The sequence below is a fragment of the Zonotrichia leucophrys genome, chromosome 7, assembly GCF_028769735.1.
Source record: "Zonotrichia leucophrys gambelii isolate GWCS_2022_RI chromosome 7, RI_Zleu_2.0, whole genome shotgun sequence".
Classification (NCBI taxonomy): domain Eukaryota; kingdom Metazoa; phylum Chordata; class Aves; order Passeriformes; family Passerellidae; genus Zonotrichia; species Zonotrichia leucophrys.
This window is the reverse complement of record NC_088177.1, coordinates 27,076,374-27,095,649: the sequence shown is the minus strand read 5'-3', so window position 1 is coordinate 27,095,649 and position 19,276 is coordinate 27,076,374. Positions and strand designations below refer to the sequence as shown.

Sequence of the window (19,276 nt, the reverse complement as noted above, 5' to 3'; positions counted from 1 at the left end):
AAATATGGTATGCTCTGCCATGAATGTAGGAAACTCTGGAATTAGAATTCACATGCTGGAAGGATGCAGTGCAATGTGGAAAGCAGCAGCACTGCCATCCTTAGAAGTCAACAACAGCCAGTTGTCCTTTAAACTGCTTGACATTGGGTAGTGCATTGAGTGCATATTCGTAAATATTGGGAAGCTTTTCTAGCTCAAGGCCATCTTCATTTTAAGAATAAAAGAATCTGTAATTGATTTTAGCTTCTCAGCTGGTGATGATTACAACTTCTGAAACTTCAAAGCAAGTTTATGTTTTTATATAATTTCAACAAAGGTCTCAATGACCAATACCCTACCCTTGCCCCTATATAAAGTATTGTTTCAAACAGCTGATAGGATATATATTTTCTTGATATACATTTATCTATATAATTTTTCTGTAAGTCATCATAGACTTTTACATTTTTTATTTTTGGCACTAGACAGTTTGCAAATTGCTGTTGTTTTCCTAGAATTTCACTAGAATTGTTCTGATTAGACTATGTCTTATGCAAGCTCTTAATTTCCTAATTCCCTGCCCCACTCCCCTTGATACTTCCTTCAAAATAATAAAAACTTTCTGACAAACTGAGGACAACCAGTTTAAAGCTGCTTGTCTCTAACTTGCCTCCCTCTGTCTAAATATTTCAGCAAATATTCAAGATCACACAAACTAGGCTCAGCAGAATAAAGTATCAGGATGTCAGTCTTGACAGCAATCCTGTTATTGTTTTGCATTAGATTTCAGAGTAATTTTTAGCACAGCCTTTTTTCTTTTGTGCTTGACATCAACACATTGGTCAGGCATGAAAAGCACAATAAACAAGTTCAAAAATGCAACACTAACATCAGCCAAGATAGCTCAGGAGTCTGACACCATAACCACAAAATAAGCATTTCTGAAAAAATAGAATTGAAGAGATTTTCAGTAGGGACAGAAAACACCAACCCATTTTCAAATACTGCTGAGTGAGTAACAACAGCTTTCTCAAAGTGGGGCTGAACAAACAGCCCAATCCCAGGTAATTAGTACAGTGGGATTCTTTTAAACACATACCTCAGACAAGCAGCAGAGAAGAAATCCATTTGAGAAAAGAGGCTGACAGAGCTTGAAGTCCACCTGGCAAATTTCTTGTGCTGTTTGAAAAAGCAAGATGGTTCAGATGGTGAACCGAGCCATATCTAGAGCATTAGACCCAGTCCTGGCCATGTAAATCAAGGTAAGAGGTGCCAGCAGTGCACCTGATCAGACAGACTGAGGGCAGGGGGAGGGAGAGAGAAAAGAGAGGGCTGCCTTTCCTCCTTTGGGAAAACATTGGTGTGAAGCATTCAGCCTTTAACAGAGCTTCTCCATGGGAAGGAAAACTGTACTGTCCTGCAGTGCTTGCTTTAGACTTTAATATGTCTTCCACGAGAAGGAACAACATGGCCTCTCTTATCTTCCAAAAAGTTTGGGGAAAATATGTAACAATAATTTAAACAAAATCACCCTCCAGCAAAGAGGCAAACACCGAAAAGTATAAGGCCACCGAAACAGATCTTGTAGCAAAATGCTGAGATGCCAAAAAGAACTGATTGCAGCTTGAAAAACATTTTTGAAGCAAAATACCCAAATTTCTCCTCAATTATATGCTTAACAGTAACTGTAAAGCAAGCACTCAAAAAAAAAAAAAAAAAAAAAAAAGGAAGGGAGGTTGGGGTGGGGGATCCATGCTGACTGCTCACATAAATGCACTAAGGTCTAGGATTTACCATCCTCCTGGCTTACCTGATAAAACTGGAATTTTAAAAGCATTATGAAAAAAACCTCCAAAAACCCCCCAGGAGATAGTGATGATGAAATGCTTGAAATGCTAATAGAGGTGTTTAGATTCTCAGTTCCAAAAGATTAAAAAGTGTTATAAATTGCTGCATTCTCATTGAGAACGGGGAAAAAAAAACCTCTGCAGTATCCTCTCTGCTTTGTTCTCAGCTTCCTGTTCTGAGGCTCACTCTATGGTACCTAATACAAATCAGCAAATAGCAGAGGGAAAAAAAAAGAGGGGGGAAGGGAGGAGGGTAAAGAGAGACAGAAAGGAGGGTAAAGATAGAAAAAAAAGGGGAAAAAAAAAAGATACTAAGCCATCACCTGAAAGGACAGCCCCATCTATTGGTAAAAGCAAAGAACCGGCTGGAAAAGATCGCTTTTTTAAGAGATTTCCTGACCTAAACGAGACAGAAAATCTGCAACTCCCTTTTCCTTCAGGGAGGGACAAAGGGCAGGGATAGTGCTGAGAAATAGATTTCTTTATCCAGTGTTAAATGAACTAAGGTTTTCAGTAATTTTAATTTCTTTTCAGTTAATTACTTGTCTCTGAAACGTGTGAAGGAAATAGTTTGCGTTAGTCTCAGCCCCTTACGAAAGCACCAGAAACCTTTCCAGGTCAGCCCCTGGCATGTCACAGATAAACGCTACCTGTCCTCTGTCCCATTTTACACCTGCCCACTGAGGACTGGGGGAGACTCAACCTCATCAGTCATGGGTTCAGTCACCAAAAAAAGGGTTCCTGAGCCCGAGTCCCGTGACGTGTCCATCCATTGCAGCCTGCACTGCTGATCACGCCGCTGGTACGGCTGCCACGTCAGCTCTATACATCCCCGGGATTCAGATGGCAGCTGCGCAGCCAAATCTGGAACCCAGACAAAAAAAGGCTCCTTTTTAATATTCACACTGCTAAGTGACAGTAACTGCTAACACAATGAACCCCATCTGCATTGGACCAGCCTCAGCTGGAGCTGAATCAGACAGCATTCTGCATTTCTCATTTTGCTGTACTGAGCAATGAAATAAAAATGGGGATGGCCATGAGTTAACGCTTGTGAAAGCCCCAGTGCCTGCCAGGCTGGACAGGGGTGGGCACAGACTGGTAGGAAAGGAAAGGAGGAGGCAGTGACTGCCAAGGTGAGAGGTGCATGGAAGGAGGGCTAAAAATAACATTGCATTTCTTTCACTGCTCAATGCCACTTCTGCATCTAAAGACAGAAGAATATGAATCTAATGAATACCTGTATGCAATGAGGCATATCTATAACACACACTTGATGTTAACCTCTGATTCAATGACTCCAAGAAGCTTTAATGAATTTTATGCCTTAGAGTCAATTCCAATATTCTGATATGGGGTTTTTTTCTAATATTTTTGCATCATGATGTTTTGATTGCTTAAACTTTGTTTGAATTCAAGCTATGTGAATCAGAATTTTTCCACCTCCCAGTGGTGACCTGAGGTGCTTGTCCCAGGAAGCACTTGTAATCCTCTCAGTATAATACCTAATTTTCAAGCATTTATCAGTACAGAATGCTATGAACAAGTGTTCTAATAATGAAGTCTAATTGCTCAGTTTTTAAATATGTTTTCTTCAAATACTGCGGTGATTAAAAGAACACATCAAGCGAGTGCGTGACACTAAATATTTAGTTAAAACCCACCATAATAGATTGAAATACTAATAGTAAAATGTGACATAGAAATGGCAAGACCAAACTGGACACAACCATTCAACCTGTCTCCTTTGAATACATCTGAGCTCTGATTTACAAAGGCCTCACATGCTTTCATCTTTGACTGCTATCATGATCACCAGTTTCTAATATAGCTTTTCTGCTGGCACTAGGTTGCTCAGTGGCTCAGGCAGGTTCCCTTTACCCAAAAGCTGAGTCTATGATCTTCAGGTAGAAAGAGCAATCATTATCTTACTATTAGCAGTTGGTAGCACACAATTCAATTTTTTGGTTCTTTCTGAGGTACAATTCTAAAGGGAGATTTGTGTGTTTTTCTCATATTTGCAAAGCTCTTTGGGATCATGTAGAGCATTTTCAGGTGACAAATGACTTTGTAGCACTAGTAACCCACCTGACTCAGAAGCCTTAAACTTTTAAATACTAAACAGATACAATTGCTGATGCCAATTGATCATTCCCAGAAATCTTTCTGTTCATGGAGGATGTTTCTGGAAATGATGAATAGTCCGGTGTTTATAAACACAGATTTATGACAAGGTTAAAGGTAATATAATTGCTCCTCAGCCTGAAGTTTTAGTATGAGTCCCTCCAGTCTTTGCTAGGCACATATGACATGTTTCAGGCATAGTTCCTTTCAAATATTGCACTTTGAAATGAAATAAACATAAAATTAAACACTAAACTAGGAAAAAATGAACTAAGACATCCTTCTTTAAGCATAATGAGAGGTTCAGCATAGGATGCTTAATATGACCACTGACTTTGAGAAATCTCCAAGTATCATGAACAGAATGTTCAAAACTGTTTTTTCCAAGCAGATTTCTCATGGCTACAATTTCACTGCTCATAGTACAACTAGGTGCTCATATTCAGCTCCAGCAGCTTACATTGTCAGGAAAATTTATAGAGTTTCTGATTATCTTAACAAGCTTCTTTGTGGCTTCTTGAACCAGACTGTCTTCTGTTATGGGGTTTGAGAGAGATTTGAACAACACAACAGCAACTTCTTTCCAACTGCTAAAGAGCTATACCCCATGAATTCTTGTATTTTTAAAGTTTTATATATTGCACCACAACTGAAAAAATGAAAAAGGCATAGATTTCTCAGCCAGAGCTGCTCTAATCCTAAGATAGATGGAAAATTAGTAAATAAAACATGGTCTCTCTTTCCTGTCCTCCCCAAAATCTAATATTTGCCTTTTTTACCATCTGTAAACAAATAGTAAACTGCTAATAGCTAGTCAAATCATTTTTGAAACCAAGCAAGACCAGGATACTCATTGCATTTTGTTTGGGAATCTCTGAGCAGTTCTTTGTGCAGGTGTGGTGACAAATCCCTCCCTGAGTGCCCAAGGAGGAAATGGGCATGGGCTGGAGCAGCCACCCTGGAGGGGATGGCAGGCACAGAGCAGAGCAGGGACACAGCTGCCAGGCACACCTCCAATGCAGCCATGAGCTTGCAATCCTGCAGATTTCACATTCTGCAGACCTGGTCACTTTGCTTTAATGGGGATCTGTGGTTCATGCGTCCTCATATTCATTTTGACCAGTCCTGCCTCAGGAACACTGTGTAAATATTTAAGGGCACTGGTGAAGAACAGTCCACTAAGATTTTGGCTCAAGAGCCTTAGTAATCACCAGGCATTAGGAGAGTCTGTTATTCTTCAGCACATGAAAAGATTCATCTGGAAGTCCTTCTCTTGTGCCCCTCTGCAGCACAGTTCCTTTTCTGAAAAGACCTTTTAATGAACTGTAAATGAATTAATAAGGGAATGTGAGTTTATGTATCTCTATCCTTCAGCAGTTTTGCTGCAACAAACAACTATGTTTCAGCATTTTTTTGCTGCAAACATATTTGTGTAAAATATAGAGAAACCTTCAAAATTAACCTTAGAAGTTCAGATGTTCAACTATGGCAGGTAAACCACATAAGCAACAATTCAAAACGGTATGTTCAATTAATAAAGTGTTAAGAGCAATATATAAATATATATGTGCCTTCTTAATTAAACTTTATCAGGTACATTTTATTTACTAAAACATTTAAAGCAAATCTCCCTTGATTCTTTACAATATCTCTTTCTAGTGTTCTAGCAATGAATTCTGTGAATTACAGTGGGTGTGGGAAACAGCTAATGGAGTAATTAATCTAACAGATAAGGGATTAGCCAGCCAAGATCCTCAGTGGATATGCTGGTGAACATCATGATTGAAGGGACATTTTCTCTTTCTAAACTTGTGTACCAATTGTACTGCAGTCACAGAAGTGCTATCCAAGCAGTTAAAGGTGGGAAACATCATAATGGAGACCCAGGACCTGAAAAATGAGACAAACTGTAGCAACACAGAAGACTGCATCCAACCAGTTTCAAGGAAGAGCAAGGAAAACCTCTGAATAAAAAGCAGAGTAACTTTTTGCACAAGGAACAAAGCACATCTCCCAGCTTCTAAACAGCTATTTTGAGAATAGGTAGAGCACATTTCTACTGCAATAGATTTTTGTCTAGGAATTAGCAATATTTTTGTGTACTAGATGCAAATAAAAACTGGCAGTTCTAGACAGTGAAAGATCTGCATTTGTGAGCCCAAACTTACATGGAAACCTTGTAAACTGTACTACTACAGTCATATTTAGTTGTTACATGATATAAACTAAAACACTAATATTTTTAGTCTTTCCTTCTCAATTTAGCACTAATTCAGCCATATGTGTGTCATCACAATATGTATCTCAACTACTCAAGTAAAATGGATCTGAGATCTGAATAACTTATTTGACACACCTTGGTATTGTGTCCATGCTTGTCAGTTTTAGTGTAATTTCCATAACTATAAAGACAGCAAAGAAACTCCTTTGCAGTACAGAATATTCTAGTGCTCAGAGAAAAAGTGAAGAGATAAATTTGTCAGAAAATCCAGGCACATACTCTCATTTGAGGGAATATAAAATATATTGAAAGCAAGCTACTTATGTAGTCATGGATTGGACAATTCCAGTAAACCACAGAAAAATACCAGGAGGAGGTACTGACCACTAATAACCAATATCCAGCATTGTAGTGGGTTCAAAAGATATTTAACAGCTCAGATTCAATTTCTCAGACGCAAAGTGATACACCAGAATATGGGATATATGAATACACATAAGAAACACCATATTCTTACACTTTGTATCCTGCTGTAGTGTCTGCAGCTTGCTATGCTGAGAAGTACTGTGTGCCCTGCTATGAACCATGATGCAAAAAATAAAAATAAGACTTCCAGAAGATCACTATACATTTAAAGACAATAAGGCTTTTTTCTTCTTCTAATTGAATAGATATGTTATTAATACTCCTTGAGCCTGTAAGAAAATACCTCAAGCACCCACACTTGAAAGGGAATGGAACACAGTGTACTCATATATAATAGCGTAACTATTTTAGAACACTTCATGCAGCAAGAGACAAAGAATGTGAAGTACATCATTACAAAAATTCATGGCACCTGGCAGTTTTGTTCTAAGTTCCTATACTATGCTATTATTTTAAGTTTGTTTGAAGACATACTTCGGTACTTTGAAGTCTGAAGTGGTATCTATAAAATATTATACAATGTAATGTGCTGCATTGCAACAGAGGTGTTATCAAGATTCCAAAAATGAGCCACGCTTTCTTGAACCTAACTTTCACAATGTAATTCATAAAGGCAGCAGCCAGGTGTATCTAATAAAATCACAGCACAGTCTATATGTCTGCCATTAAAAAGAAAAAATTAGTAACTGGTAAGGTAAGACCATGATGAACAGACAATTCACTGCTGGGCAGTTCTTTTCCAGAGAAAGAGAGCTTGTAAAGACAATAAGAAAATGATAAAACAATCCACCTCGCTTTGAAACAAGTGCTGACATTAAAGCCTGCTAGTTATTTCTAGAACAATGTGAAGAACAACTAGTTTTTTTATGGGGAGGAAAAAACACATTTAAAAGGCTTCCAGGCTTCCATTCTTCCCATCAACATGAGTTTTAATCTAATATTAATACATAAACTCATATAAATATCCAACCTTATTTTGATTTAGGGGACCTTGGCATTTACATTTAAAGTGAGCAGTTACCTATTAGACATGACATTTTTTTCAGTGCCATATCATAAACTGTCAACAATTTTGCATTCTTAATTTACTATTTTGACATTCATTAACATAATAAAACACCACTATTTTAAAGTTCATATTAAAAAGAAATCTTGGCAGTAAGCTGTTAAATACAGTGCATTGATAACAATGCTGACCAAAGTTCCTCTCGGTTTTGTTTTGTTTTTGGTTTTTTTTTTTACTATACATTCCCCAGTATTTTTTAATTCATTAATGTATCTTAAATTTGTATTAACATTCACAAATTGCTGAGTCCCATGAAGGAGATTCACAGTACCCCAGAACAAAAAAGTTGCTGTCCAAGGTACTGCACATAAAGACAAGTGTTCCAATTAATCTCTTGAATGTGTTAAAAATGTTTTCAGATTTATTAGCTGTCCTTAGAAAGCAAGCTATCCCTGCTGAAATTCCTTACATGATACTGCAGTATCAGTGTTATGCTGTTACTTTCCAGGGCCTCTTCTACTGCATTCCAGTATGATCAGACATTCCAGCACCTGACAATACCCAGTCTGTATAATTAAGGACGAGCCTGTTCTAGTCTTTGTTACAGACTGATTTTCAGCAGGGCTGAAATACAAAACAAAGTCTTTGAATTCTACATGGTGCATGAATAAAAGCTGCCCTCTAATATAAATCCAGCTCCCATGTATTGTTCTGGTATTCTGCAGAGCAATCACTAAATGTAATTTTATCTGCAGTATTCACCTTACATATCTCAGAAGCATAATTATTCACACATTCATGCAGTACATAGCAAATAGCATCCTGGGTTTAATTGCTGCTTCAAAAAATAAACCTAGAGTATAAGAAAATTAAATACCATTTTTGTTTCTTTTGTTATGTTTAATAGGAGAAGCATAATTGTAATTTGCAAGGCTAAAATAATGCAACAGCCAAGAACTGCAGTAAACCTCTAAGAGCTAATAGCAATTTGCAATAATGCTTTCCCACACTATCTTCAAGCAAATGGATTTAATTCACTGCTTAATCAGTCAAATTATTATTAATATGGCTAGAAAGGATGTTTCTTAACAAACCCAATTTATGGTTTATTTATTTGCAGTGTCTTAAGGCTGAGATGTCTAGAAGAACTACTGTGTTAATTCAATCATGCTGACAGAGCTGGTTTCACCTAAGAAATGATCTCTGCAATTCACAGCATGGCTGACAGCTATCTGCATGGAAAAGCAGCACAGTATCCACTAAAATCATGCAAAAAACACTCACCCAAGAAGAAGTAGCAAAGATGAGGATCCAGCTTCCAGACCCCATGAAGCTGAGGGAGCAATCCAGCAGCTTGCTCAGGCCAGCAGTGTCTCTCCTACACTTGACCTAGACTGCCTTACATAATGAGGAAGCAGTGCTGTATCCTGTGTGGAGGAGCAAGCTGAATGTCATCACTGGCAGAAGTAGGGAGAACTGGCAGCAGGCAGGCTGGTAGTTAGCATGGAGATCACGAAGTCTGCTTTCCCTGACTGCTCTGGGAGAAAACACAAGAACAGCTCAGAAATGCTGCTGTCATTCTTCCCCTGGAACGAATGACCGGAAGGAGCGAGGGTGTTCCAAGTGTGAGGCAGGGAGCAGGAGCTGAAACTGCAGCTGTACCTGCTCCAAAGCAGCAGAGCTCCTGTCACAGGGTGTCTGCAGGAGCTGCAGCTGCAGCTGTACCTGCTCCAAAGCAGCAGAGCTCCTGCCACAGGGTGCCTGCAGCACTGCTCAGCTGCAGCTGTACCTGCTCCAAAGCAGCAGAGCTCCTGCCACAGGGTGTCTGCAGGAGCTGAAACTGCAGCTGTACCTGCTCCAAAACAGCAGAGCTCCTGTCACAGGGTGCCTGCAGGAGCTGCAGCTGTACCTGCTCCAAAGCAGCAGAGCTCCTGCCACAGGGTGCCCGCAGCACTGCTCAGCTGCAGCCCCAGCAGCGCGGCAGAGCAGCGAGGGACACGAGGGACACGCTGCTCCCGCACACCTCTGCCTGGCCACGGCTCACTGCGGTGAGTACAGGGGAAGCATCGCTTCAAGAGAAACTCTGGGATGCATTTCCAAAGGGAACTGCTATTCCCTCCAAGAAATCTTACTGCATGCAGGTCAGTTTCTGGAAAGTACCCATTTTTTACCTGTTGTACGTCGTGTTACAGGGGTTAAACTGCTTCTATTACAGAGGTTTGATTTTACAAGAAAATGATGGGTAAGATATATTATCTGTTGTGAAGACATTTACAGTAATTTCTGATGTTTCTCCGCTTTTTTTCTCTTTTTTCTTGAGAAGCCTTTGTATATTTCATAGTTTATTATTGTTTGGGTCATATCAGCACTTCAGTGCAGGGCACAACAGGAGAAACAACTATTCAGGCTTAACCAGCCATTAAAACCTACATAACCTTGTTTAGAAAAGCTTACTTTATATAAACTAAAACTATTACATATAACTTGTACTCCATAATTTATTTCATTTCAATCCTTCAATAGTAACTAAAGAAGCTTAAATACATGCAATGCATATACAAATTATTCTTGAACTAATATTTTGATAAAGTTTCTCTTTACAAAAGAAGGTAAAGGTTTCACTAAGATGTTTTGTGGTTATACTTGAGACTGCTTGATTAGACATAAGAGTAAAGGCAACTGGACACAAAATCCCATGGCAACATAAAGGCAGGTCAAGAAAAGTTTTAAGTCTCAATATGGAACATTGACTGGGGTTTACAGAACTCAGGTTAGGTGCAGATTCTATTATTATTAGTTATGTCCTCCTAGACTAAACATGACTTAAGGTCTGATCTCAAAAGGGAAAATCAAGGTGAAAGAGATAAAAACAATACAAATTTTTGTTTTCCAAATCTATCTAATTTATATTTCTTCTTTTGAGATAAACTTACGATGACTTTTCTATCGAATTTCATCAGGTAAAAAAATGCTCGGTTTTCACTGGTTTTCAAATATATATTTTCATTGTCTCTTGTTGAATGCTTTCCTTTTTTCCTTTCTTGAGAATCAAAAAGACAAAAAGGAAAAAAGAAAAAAGTCAGAAGCATTTAATATAAAAGGCAGATTCCTAATAAGACCTACAGCTAGCATGCCCTGAGTTAAGTAGAATGTGGAAGAAATAAAAAAGCAAGAAAATCATATTTTGAGAATTATTTTTAAAAACCAATTATTTCTGTATTTGAAAACAGTAACTGTTTTTCCAATCTTCAGAAAATAGCATTAAAAATACCTTGGAGCAGTTTTTTACATATTGGTTTAGACTGCTAATGAGGAGTATCTATTAAAACTTTACATAATTTGTGTGCACCAACCTCGACTTTTGGTGTGTTTCAAGTGTTAAGTAAGAGTTCTTGCTTTAGAAAAAATCTGCTTACATACTTGGCCTGGGTTAATCAAGAGTTGAAAATATCATGACCTGTATTAGGCTTTGGAAAAATACACAAACAGTTTGATTAAGTTGCAAAACCAGTGATTCTGTTGGTCACTCCAAACAGCAAAGCAGACAAAGTACTCACCTAAAGGGAGCTCAGGTGCCTCCACAGCCATGGCACTGGACAGGACAGTCCAACTAGAGATAACCAAATGTTGACTGCATCAGGTAGGAAAATAAAGAAAGTTCGTTGGTAAAATATAGGTTACACAACCCAACCCACAGAAACTGGGTAGAAAAAGCTACCTAAATGAACAGAATGCAAATTTGGCTGGCAGCATTGCAAAGGCAATATACAGTTTGCTTGATGTTGCAGTTCAGGCAAACTTGTCTAAGTTTGATACAGCTGATTCCATCTTTGGGCTAAATCATGAATCAGATATTCCTGCAAAGTTTTCCAGTCTTATTTTCCATGATATTTCCTACAACTGTGTATCCAACCAGAGAACAGCCTCATCACAGTCTGGATAAGTAAATCCAGTGTAATGGTTTGCAAACATTAAGTTTTGTCATTCAACATACACCTGAAAGCCATAGCTTTTGTCTGGAGTATAAATACTGTTTACTTCTCTCAGGTAGTAGCCAAATTGCTCCTCCATTGAGCCACAGTACTTTTCAGTTTACAGTAACTCCTATAAGCATTTTTCCTTGGGTCAAATCTGCTGGCAAGTCAAGACTATCTAAACAAATTGATACAGAAATTGCTGACATGTAGAACTTTCAGCAAAAGACTCTTTCTGAGCCAGCTGCACTGTATTAATGTGAGTATTAAGGGCTAATGCTTGACAGTGGTAAGAAAATAAGTCAAGTTTACATAATACTCAACTAGCATATTAATTATTCTGATGCCTCAGCAGATAGATGGTCAAAGTAAATAAAGTAAATTCAGTTTGAAAAAAAAACCCTTTTAAAAACTGTAGTCTTTTGAAAAACTACTGCAGAAAAATCTGCTGATTGGAAAAGAAGAATGGACTAGACAACCCCTCATGAGGATGGAGATGAAAATATGAATGTTTGGGGGCTTAATGTGAGGAGTTAAAAACTACATAAACTTGCTACACACATTAGGAAGACAATGCTAGTCATTATTACAGAAGAGTGTAAGCCTATGAAACAAATTCTGGAATGGTTCTTTTATGGAAAATATGGCAATGGAGGTTTGCAGTGCTTGTCACTAAATTGCCCTTACTTGCTGAGTTTATTTCCACAAGGTCCTTTCTATTCCATGCTGAAATGAAGGAAGCAGTATCTCATAGACCTTACTCCTGCCAACAACCTTGAGTAAACAGGACAATGTTTTTTTAGACACCTTGCTCTTAAGATGCCTTGCACATAAATAAATCATTACTTGAGGTTTGCTCATACTAATATAGATTCCATTTGGGATCTGCTGAAACACTAAAATGCTCTGGTATCAGTGACTGGAGAGACAACTACAATATCTTGTGGTGCAGGTTTTTGGCGTTTTTTTCTGTCCTTCTCTGTGACCTTTCTTTCTTTTCTCAAAATAATTCATCACTTGTGTTCCTGAACAACCTGCACAAGTGAGTCATGCTGAAATGTGTAAACAATGGCTCAAAGTCTTCAAAAAATAAACTCCTGCATTTAGACCTGACAACACATAGTCCTGTGAATGGAGGAGGAGGGGGATTCCTTACAGGAGTCCTCTACCCAAGTCTCTCTGAAGACTTTGACCATTTCTCTGCATGTGCTAATTCTGTAAGCAAAACCTATAAATGCATAACACATACCTCCTTTTTGAAACAGGTAGCAAAAACTTTTGATTTCTTTCTTCAAATATTATCTAGCAGCTCAAGACCTCAATTTACTCTGCATATATTTTTTTATTAATTGACCTAGTCATATCACAATGAAGACCACGGGAGGACTAGTCAAAGAGGAATGATTTTCTCTTTTAGTTGGCTGAACTTCCACCTATCTGACTAACGTCAATATTCAAATAGGCAGAAGAACATCTCTAAGTACCCTTTTGTCCTTAAATGATACCTTACCAACCTTGCAGCTGAATGAAACAGCATTTTAAAAAGCGGTCGTATTTCCAAACAAATTGTACAATTTAGATGTTAAGATGTGTCAATGTTTTCAAGCCTCCTTTCCTTAGCATTTGACAATATTTAGTGCCCACGTATACACAAGAAGGTCCCTGATTTTCCCCCAAATGATGAAATATTCCAGTCATGAAAGGTGAACACTGAACACTCGAATTCAGTGGATACTCCTCAGATGGGTATCACTAATTTGGCAATTTTGTGTTCACATGCAGTTTCTGATATTTAACAATATACATTACCCCAGAAAATTACTAAAAAATTATAATCCAATTAAGCATAAAACCTTCTACAATTAAACTATGAACATTAAATAGGTCAAGGTCACAGTAATCTGAATATTCATAGACTGTTCTTTCATTTCTCTTTGACATCTCTTCCTCTACAATAAAACTAGCTATGATAGTCTTTTAAATTCCTTTTCAAGATTCTTTGTGAGATTTATAGGGTTGCCTATTATACCTCTGAGAGTGCCTATAAACTGATTTCCCAAAAGACTATTTTTGTACTTATCTCATAAAAAACCATCTGCTGTTTTGCATATTAATACTATAAGAGAATGGCAAAAATAAGAGGAAAGAAAAAAGTTGAAAAATGAAATAGCAGTTAATTAACAATTCAATAAATATGCCTATTTATTTTGACTAGATGAATGATCTTTATCAACTGAAAATAATTAGCACTGGCAGGCTTTTCTGCTGGATTTTCTTGTGTCACTGATTCCAGGATGTTGAATTTACATTTAAATTATTTTTAGCATCTCCCCAAACTAAGTTTTATGAGCCTAAGAGCAAAAAAAAAGAATGACACTTAGTTTTGGAGTTAAGTTGTCAGTCATTCATCAGAACATTTCTAGAAATTGTAGTGGTAGTACCTTGAACTCCAAGCCATGAGTTATTGATGCCTAAGAACAGTATCAGGCAAAACAGATTTATGGTTCAGCATAGTAAATGTACCATTAGCACTAAAAGCAATAAGATGCCTTTTTTTTCTTCTTTTTATTTTTTCCAAACCCATCCTAAATAGCCCCCAGCATGCACCATTTGTGATATTGATTTAACACAGATGCAGAACTGGCTAACACAAAATCCTGAAGGACCTACTACAGCGAACGTGTTTGCAAGACTGGTTATCCCCTCTAGCAACACATGAAGATACAATCAGTACTCACTTTTGGCTAAAAGGCATAAATTCATCACTTCAGTTTCATTCTGGATCCAAGTACCTTATTTCTGTCTTTCTTTAATTGACATGGCCCAGACCAGTCAAACAAACTATATTACTTTCATTAAGTTTTAATGTCTTTTCAAGTCTTTGAAATGTCTGTATTTTTGGGAAGAAAAATAATTCAGATATAATTCTTTATAGAAAAGTGATACTTCTTGCATTTTGCTTTACCATAAATTTTAGAAATATGCTTAATAACTGCAGGGTAGCAAAAGGGTGGGTGAGCTGTTAAATGTTTTCAACAGATCTCTTCGGTTACCACCAAAGAAATTGTTTCAGCTCCTATATTCTTGTTCCTCTTATTTCCATCATTTGGATGCTTCCAGGAAATAATAAAGATTCCCTTTTGGTTTCTTGCTTTTCTTCCCAAGATGTTCCCAGTTACTAGGACATAGTTTACAATATAAGAGCTCACAATTAGGTAAATCTGAAGCGTGTGTCTCAGGTAACTTTTCAAGTCTCTAGTGTCTGTAGGTATTTTCCACAGAGGACTTACTGAGCAGTAACCAAAGCTCTTCATGTTATGTATTCCACATCCAAATTTGGAACTTTCACACTAAAAGATCTCATAGGCAAGACACTGTTCAGCCTTCAAACTAGGTAGAGTGAATACAGATGGTGCTCAGGCATCTAGGTCAGGGTGTGCTTCTGTCTCCATTTCTCCTTCACCAACCCAAAGATAAAGCTCAGTAAAAAGGAGACAAGTTTTTAGGATAATACCTTTGTACTAAACACATCAACCTTCATTCAGTGCTGCATGACACAGTGGTCCAATGCACCAGATGTCCCAAATCTCTGTGTGTTGAGGGTAGTCCCATGTAGAGCAGGAGAATTCAGGGGCTGTCAGTGATAATCTGCAAATCCCAGGTTCTGAAGTTCCAGTCATTTGCTGATTGATAACCAGTGTTTTATTATTTACAAAGGAAGATACATCCTTTCCAGCACCTTAGGTTTGCATACACATTTCACACTTAAGTGATCCTTTGCCTAATGCTGAGCTTAGCAGCGCTGCCCAAAAGCATTAAAAAGATACGGATATTATCTCCTCTAAAGAAAATTCAGTTCCTTCTAAAATGCTTTGTTTTAAAACATTTGTTTTATCTGTCAGAATAAATATTTTGGCTACCACTGATTTTTCATTTAAGTAAATTCTGAAATAAAAACAATTAACACAATAATTGCAAAATCAAGAATAGCATTTTGATGTTTGCAGGACAAAGTGACAGGAAAGTCTGTTATATTTGCTTATCCTGCTCATCTTTTTGATGCAGCTGTCTCTTTTTTCCTTCCCTTATGTGAGAAAGTAAACTAAATGTCCTTGTAAGCCACTCTGGCTTGATTTCAGGCAGAGTAAATCAAACAAAAAACAAAACCAGCCATAAACAGACAAAAGCAATGCCTAAAATGCCTCATCATCAAATGATATTAGCTCTTTATGCTAATCTATTTCAAATTGATTCCACACTGTAAAGCAATGATATCTGAGAGAAATCTACTGAAGGAATTCTCCCTTTCTCAATCTTCCCAGTTGGTAATTCTTCAAAATTCAGCTGTATATTCTCAAATCACTAAGTCCTTAGAAGTCAATAAAGGCAAATACTCTTTTGTTCCTATTTTTAACAGGTCATCTCAGTTGAATTCAGCAATTTCTGTTGTTTAAGGTACTTTAATGATGAAAATTCTTTCCTTGATCATATTTACTTTAACAGTTTTAAAATTTTATTGGAAGCTGTGGCAATGTGACCTTGAGAAAGACAAGCTTCTACTCTCCCTCCTTCAGTTGCTTACAACGCAGTATTGGGATGCCTATCACAGTCCTGACAGAGACTATCTTCCTCCCAGAACCAGCACCTCAATTTAATTCAGCTTTGAATCATTGCCTTGCAAAACGCAGATTTTGGTCTCCTTGTGTCCAAAGGTGGACTTGCAGAGGAAATCAAACAATGAAATCTCTCTATTCTATCACCAGAGAACAACTGGCTGAAACCTTCTGAAAGCTCCAGGTCTAAAAGAGTCCTCTGGGAAGGAGATTGAGCTCTTTCTCACAACACATATCAGAATTTCTTTGGAGCTCAAACAGAATCACAGAATAATTTAGGCTGGAAAAGACCTCTTACATTGCATCCAACCATTAACCCAGCACCACTGTGTTCACCACTAAACCATGTCCCCAGGTGCCATTAGAATAGAAACTAGAACAGAAACATTTATCTGCCCATAACTTCAGCTCTCAGACCTTCCTCCAGGATTTCTGTTTTGATTCACAGTTTCCTGAAAACATTGAGTTTGCCACTGAACTTTCATTACCTCCTCCTTTAAGACTAAGAGAACAGCATGAGTAATTTTTTATTTTTCCCTTTTAAACATAGCACTTCTGTGAGGATGCTTGAGCTTTAGCAGGATTACCCTGATTTTGGTTGGGAGGCTATAGTGATATTTTATTTCTACAACCTGTGTCCCTCCCTCTTTGTTACTCTGAGTCTGCTGGAATTGCCATGTCAGTCTACAATTGGAGCAGTATGATTAAATCTGCCATTGCCAAGAGCTGTTCTTAAGCATTTTCAACACCAATATAGAAAGGAATGCTAATCCATGTTAAGTTTACTCAATTGAAGCCACATTCAGATAATGCAGCAATTTTAGGAAAAATATGGAAAATAAAACCAACATTGCTTCATAGAACTTCAGGCCTCATGGGCTAGAATGTCTAGTCTCAGCCTTATTCCACTGGATTTATCTCAGTTACCCTTCTAATCAAACCATAATTTATTTATTTTGACTGGAATCAGAATGAAATTAAATAATTGGGTGACAATGGTCATAGAAGGAAGACAAAAAAGTCACAGCAAATGCTTCTATGGTAAGTGATTGCTAGATGAAATGTATCAATATGTCCTGTGCTGCAGAAGAAAGGTTTCAAGGGCTTTCCCCTTCCCTTCTTGCTGATATGAGCTGCAGCCCTAAAGCTCGACAACCACTTTAAAGCTGAGTTCATGAGAAAGATACAGCTGGCTCACTAGTCCTTCAGACTACAGGTATATTTGGGTAACTATCTAATTCCCAGTGCTAATTTAAACTTCCTCAAAGCAATTCAGAGAAAAAAAAATAAACAGAATGTAGACTAAATTATGCATCTTGCAGAAGTTGTTTCATGACCTCTAAACTATATAATTTGATTATAACACTAATCTTAAATCAGAACTGCTCCTATTCATCATAGGAAAAAGCTTCTTTAAAGATGAAGGGAAAAGAGGCATTGCTAAGTTAGCAAATTGTATGATGGAAGTGAAGGATTTAAATTTTATTTGCTCTGAATCTGAATCAAAGGCACAGACCGGTTCTATGTCCACTGCCTTTTGCATCAGCTGTTCCAACACTCATTTAAAATAAACTGCATTTTATAAGGTGAACTCATCTAGTATCAACTGCTGTTTTTTTAGAAAATATTCCATTGTCAGATGAGCTGGGGAGTTCCCAGTGTAATAGCTTCTCCACCCACCATAATACGTCCTTAATTTTCTTTTCATCAAGTTCATAAGCTGAATTATTTAAGCTTGGTTTAAATCTCATTGCCAGTCCTTCAAAACACATTTTTGCATCTCACACAATCTGCTAATAGACCTTTAAACTCCTTCTTAAACAAAAGGCAGAATATTTTAAAGAAACCTCACCAGTGCCACATGTTCCAGCTCATACCATGCTCATGTCCCTGCTTCTACTTGCTGCTCTCCATTCCCATCATCACAGTAGCACATTGGCCTTCTTGCCCAGGCCATTAACTATGAATTCCCAATTCTTGTATCTTGCATTTGACTACCTTCAAATTTGGGGTTTTCAACACCAATATTTAAACCAGACTATGCAGCTTGCCTTGAAATACCAATCTTATTAACTTTGTTCCTTCTTCCATGTCACCTGCAAACTTTACTATCAAAAACATAACAGCATAGTGTGCATAAATGACAAAAATATTAACTACGCCAAATGAAGAATCTATTTCTAGAGGTCCTTTCTAGAAACAATACCACTGAGATACATCTCTTCATTAGTAATATTTTTACATCTATCAGCCCAGCCTGTAGCCCACCTAAATTGATCACTTGCATCCAAAGTGTATAAAGTGTATGATATTTAGTAACAAAAAAAAAAGAAACTATGCTTCTACACTTTATAAATAGATTTATGATCTTTTCAAAAAAGAGAGTAATTTGACAAGATTTATCTTTGTGCTCATTACCATAATTAGCACTTCAGCCTCTATTTTGTAGTTGTTCAAATCCAAATATCTTCAGTACTTTACTTGGAACTGAGATTCATGTAACTAATCAATAGTTCTTCAAAATGTCATTTCTAGTGTTTATAAATTTGGAGTTAGATTGGAAGTTCTCCAGTATTCCTAATGTCATATTTTCAGAAACTTGCTGTTAGTTGTGCTAACAATAAGGGAATATTACTGTTGTTCATTAAGTCTTCACTGATTCATCTCATTTATTTCCACTTTTGATACACAGTAATAAAATGGAGTCCATGCCTGGTATGTCAACAGACAGCATTCAGAATATTAAAAATTATGTATTGCTTCACTCCTTTTCTTCTCATCTATCCTGATGATGTTTTGCTCATCTTTCTTCTGCTATTTCAGTAAGATGCAATCTATCCCTAAGAGTCATAAGCGCTACTGTTAGTGCCAAGAAAACTGAATGTGTGTTCTTCTGTTTACCTTTGGACCACAATGAATATCCTCAAAAAATGCTTTGTGGCTCTCTCAAAAAAAAAAAAAAAAAAATTTGACTCTAACTTGAGCACATATCTCTATTGATAAACTTTTGGGGATCACATTCCTGCCTGTGCTCACTGCACGCCAGCCCCTCAGGAATGATACAACTGTCTTCAATGAAATGTGGT

At 37.4% G+C, this 19,276-nt stretch overlaps 1 protein-coding gene across 3 annotated transcripts in view; it reads right to left on the bottom strand.

Annotated features, from left to right (window-relative positions):
- Positions 1-9,310, bottom strand: part of LOC135450524 (sodium channel protein type 1 subunit alpha) — an 88,972-nt gene extending 79,662 nt beyond the window's left edge. For 2 of the 3 annotated variants that reach the window (XM_064718808.1, XM_064718805.1), the window contains exon 1: positions 8,888-9,310. The gene's annotated coding sequence lies outside the window, so the exon portion shown is untranslated. Of the gene's footprint in view, positions 1-1,078; positions 1,159-8,887 lie in introns of all 3 variants that reach the window. The other variant, XM_064718806.1, reaches the window with a different exon arrangement.
- Positions 9,311-19,276: the final 9,966 nt, after the last annotated feature.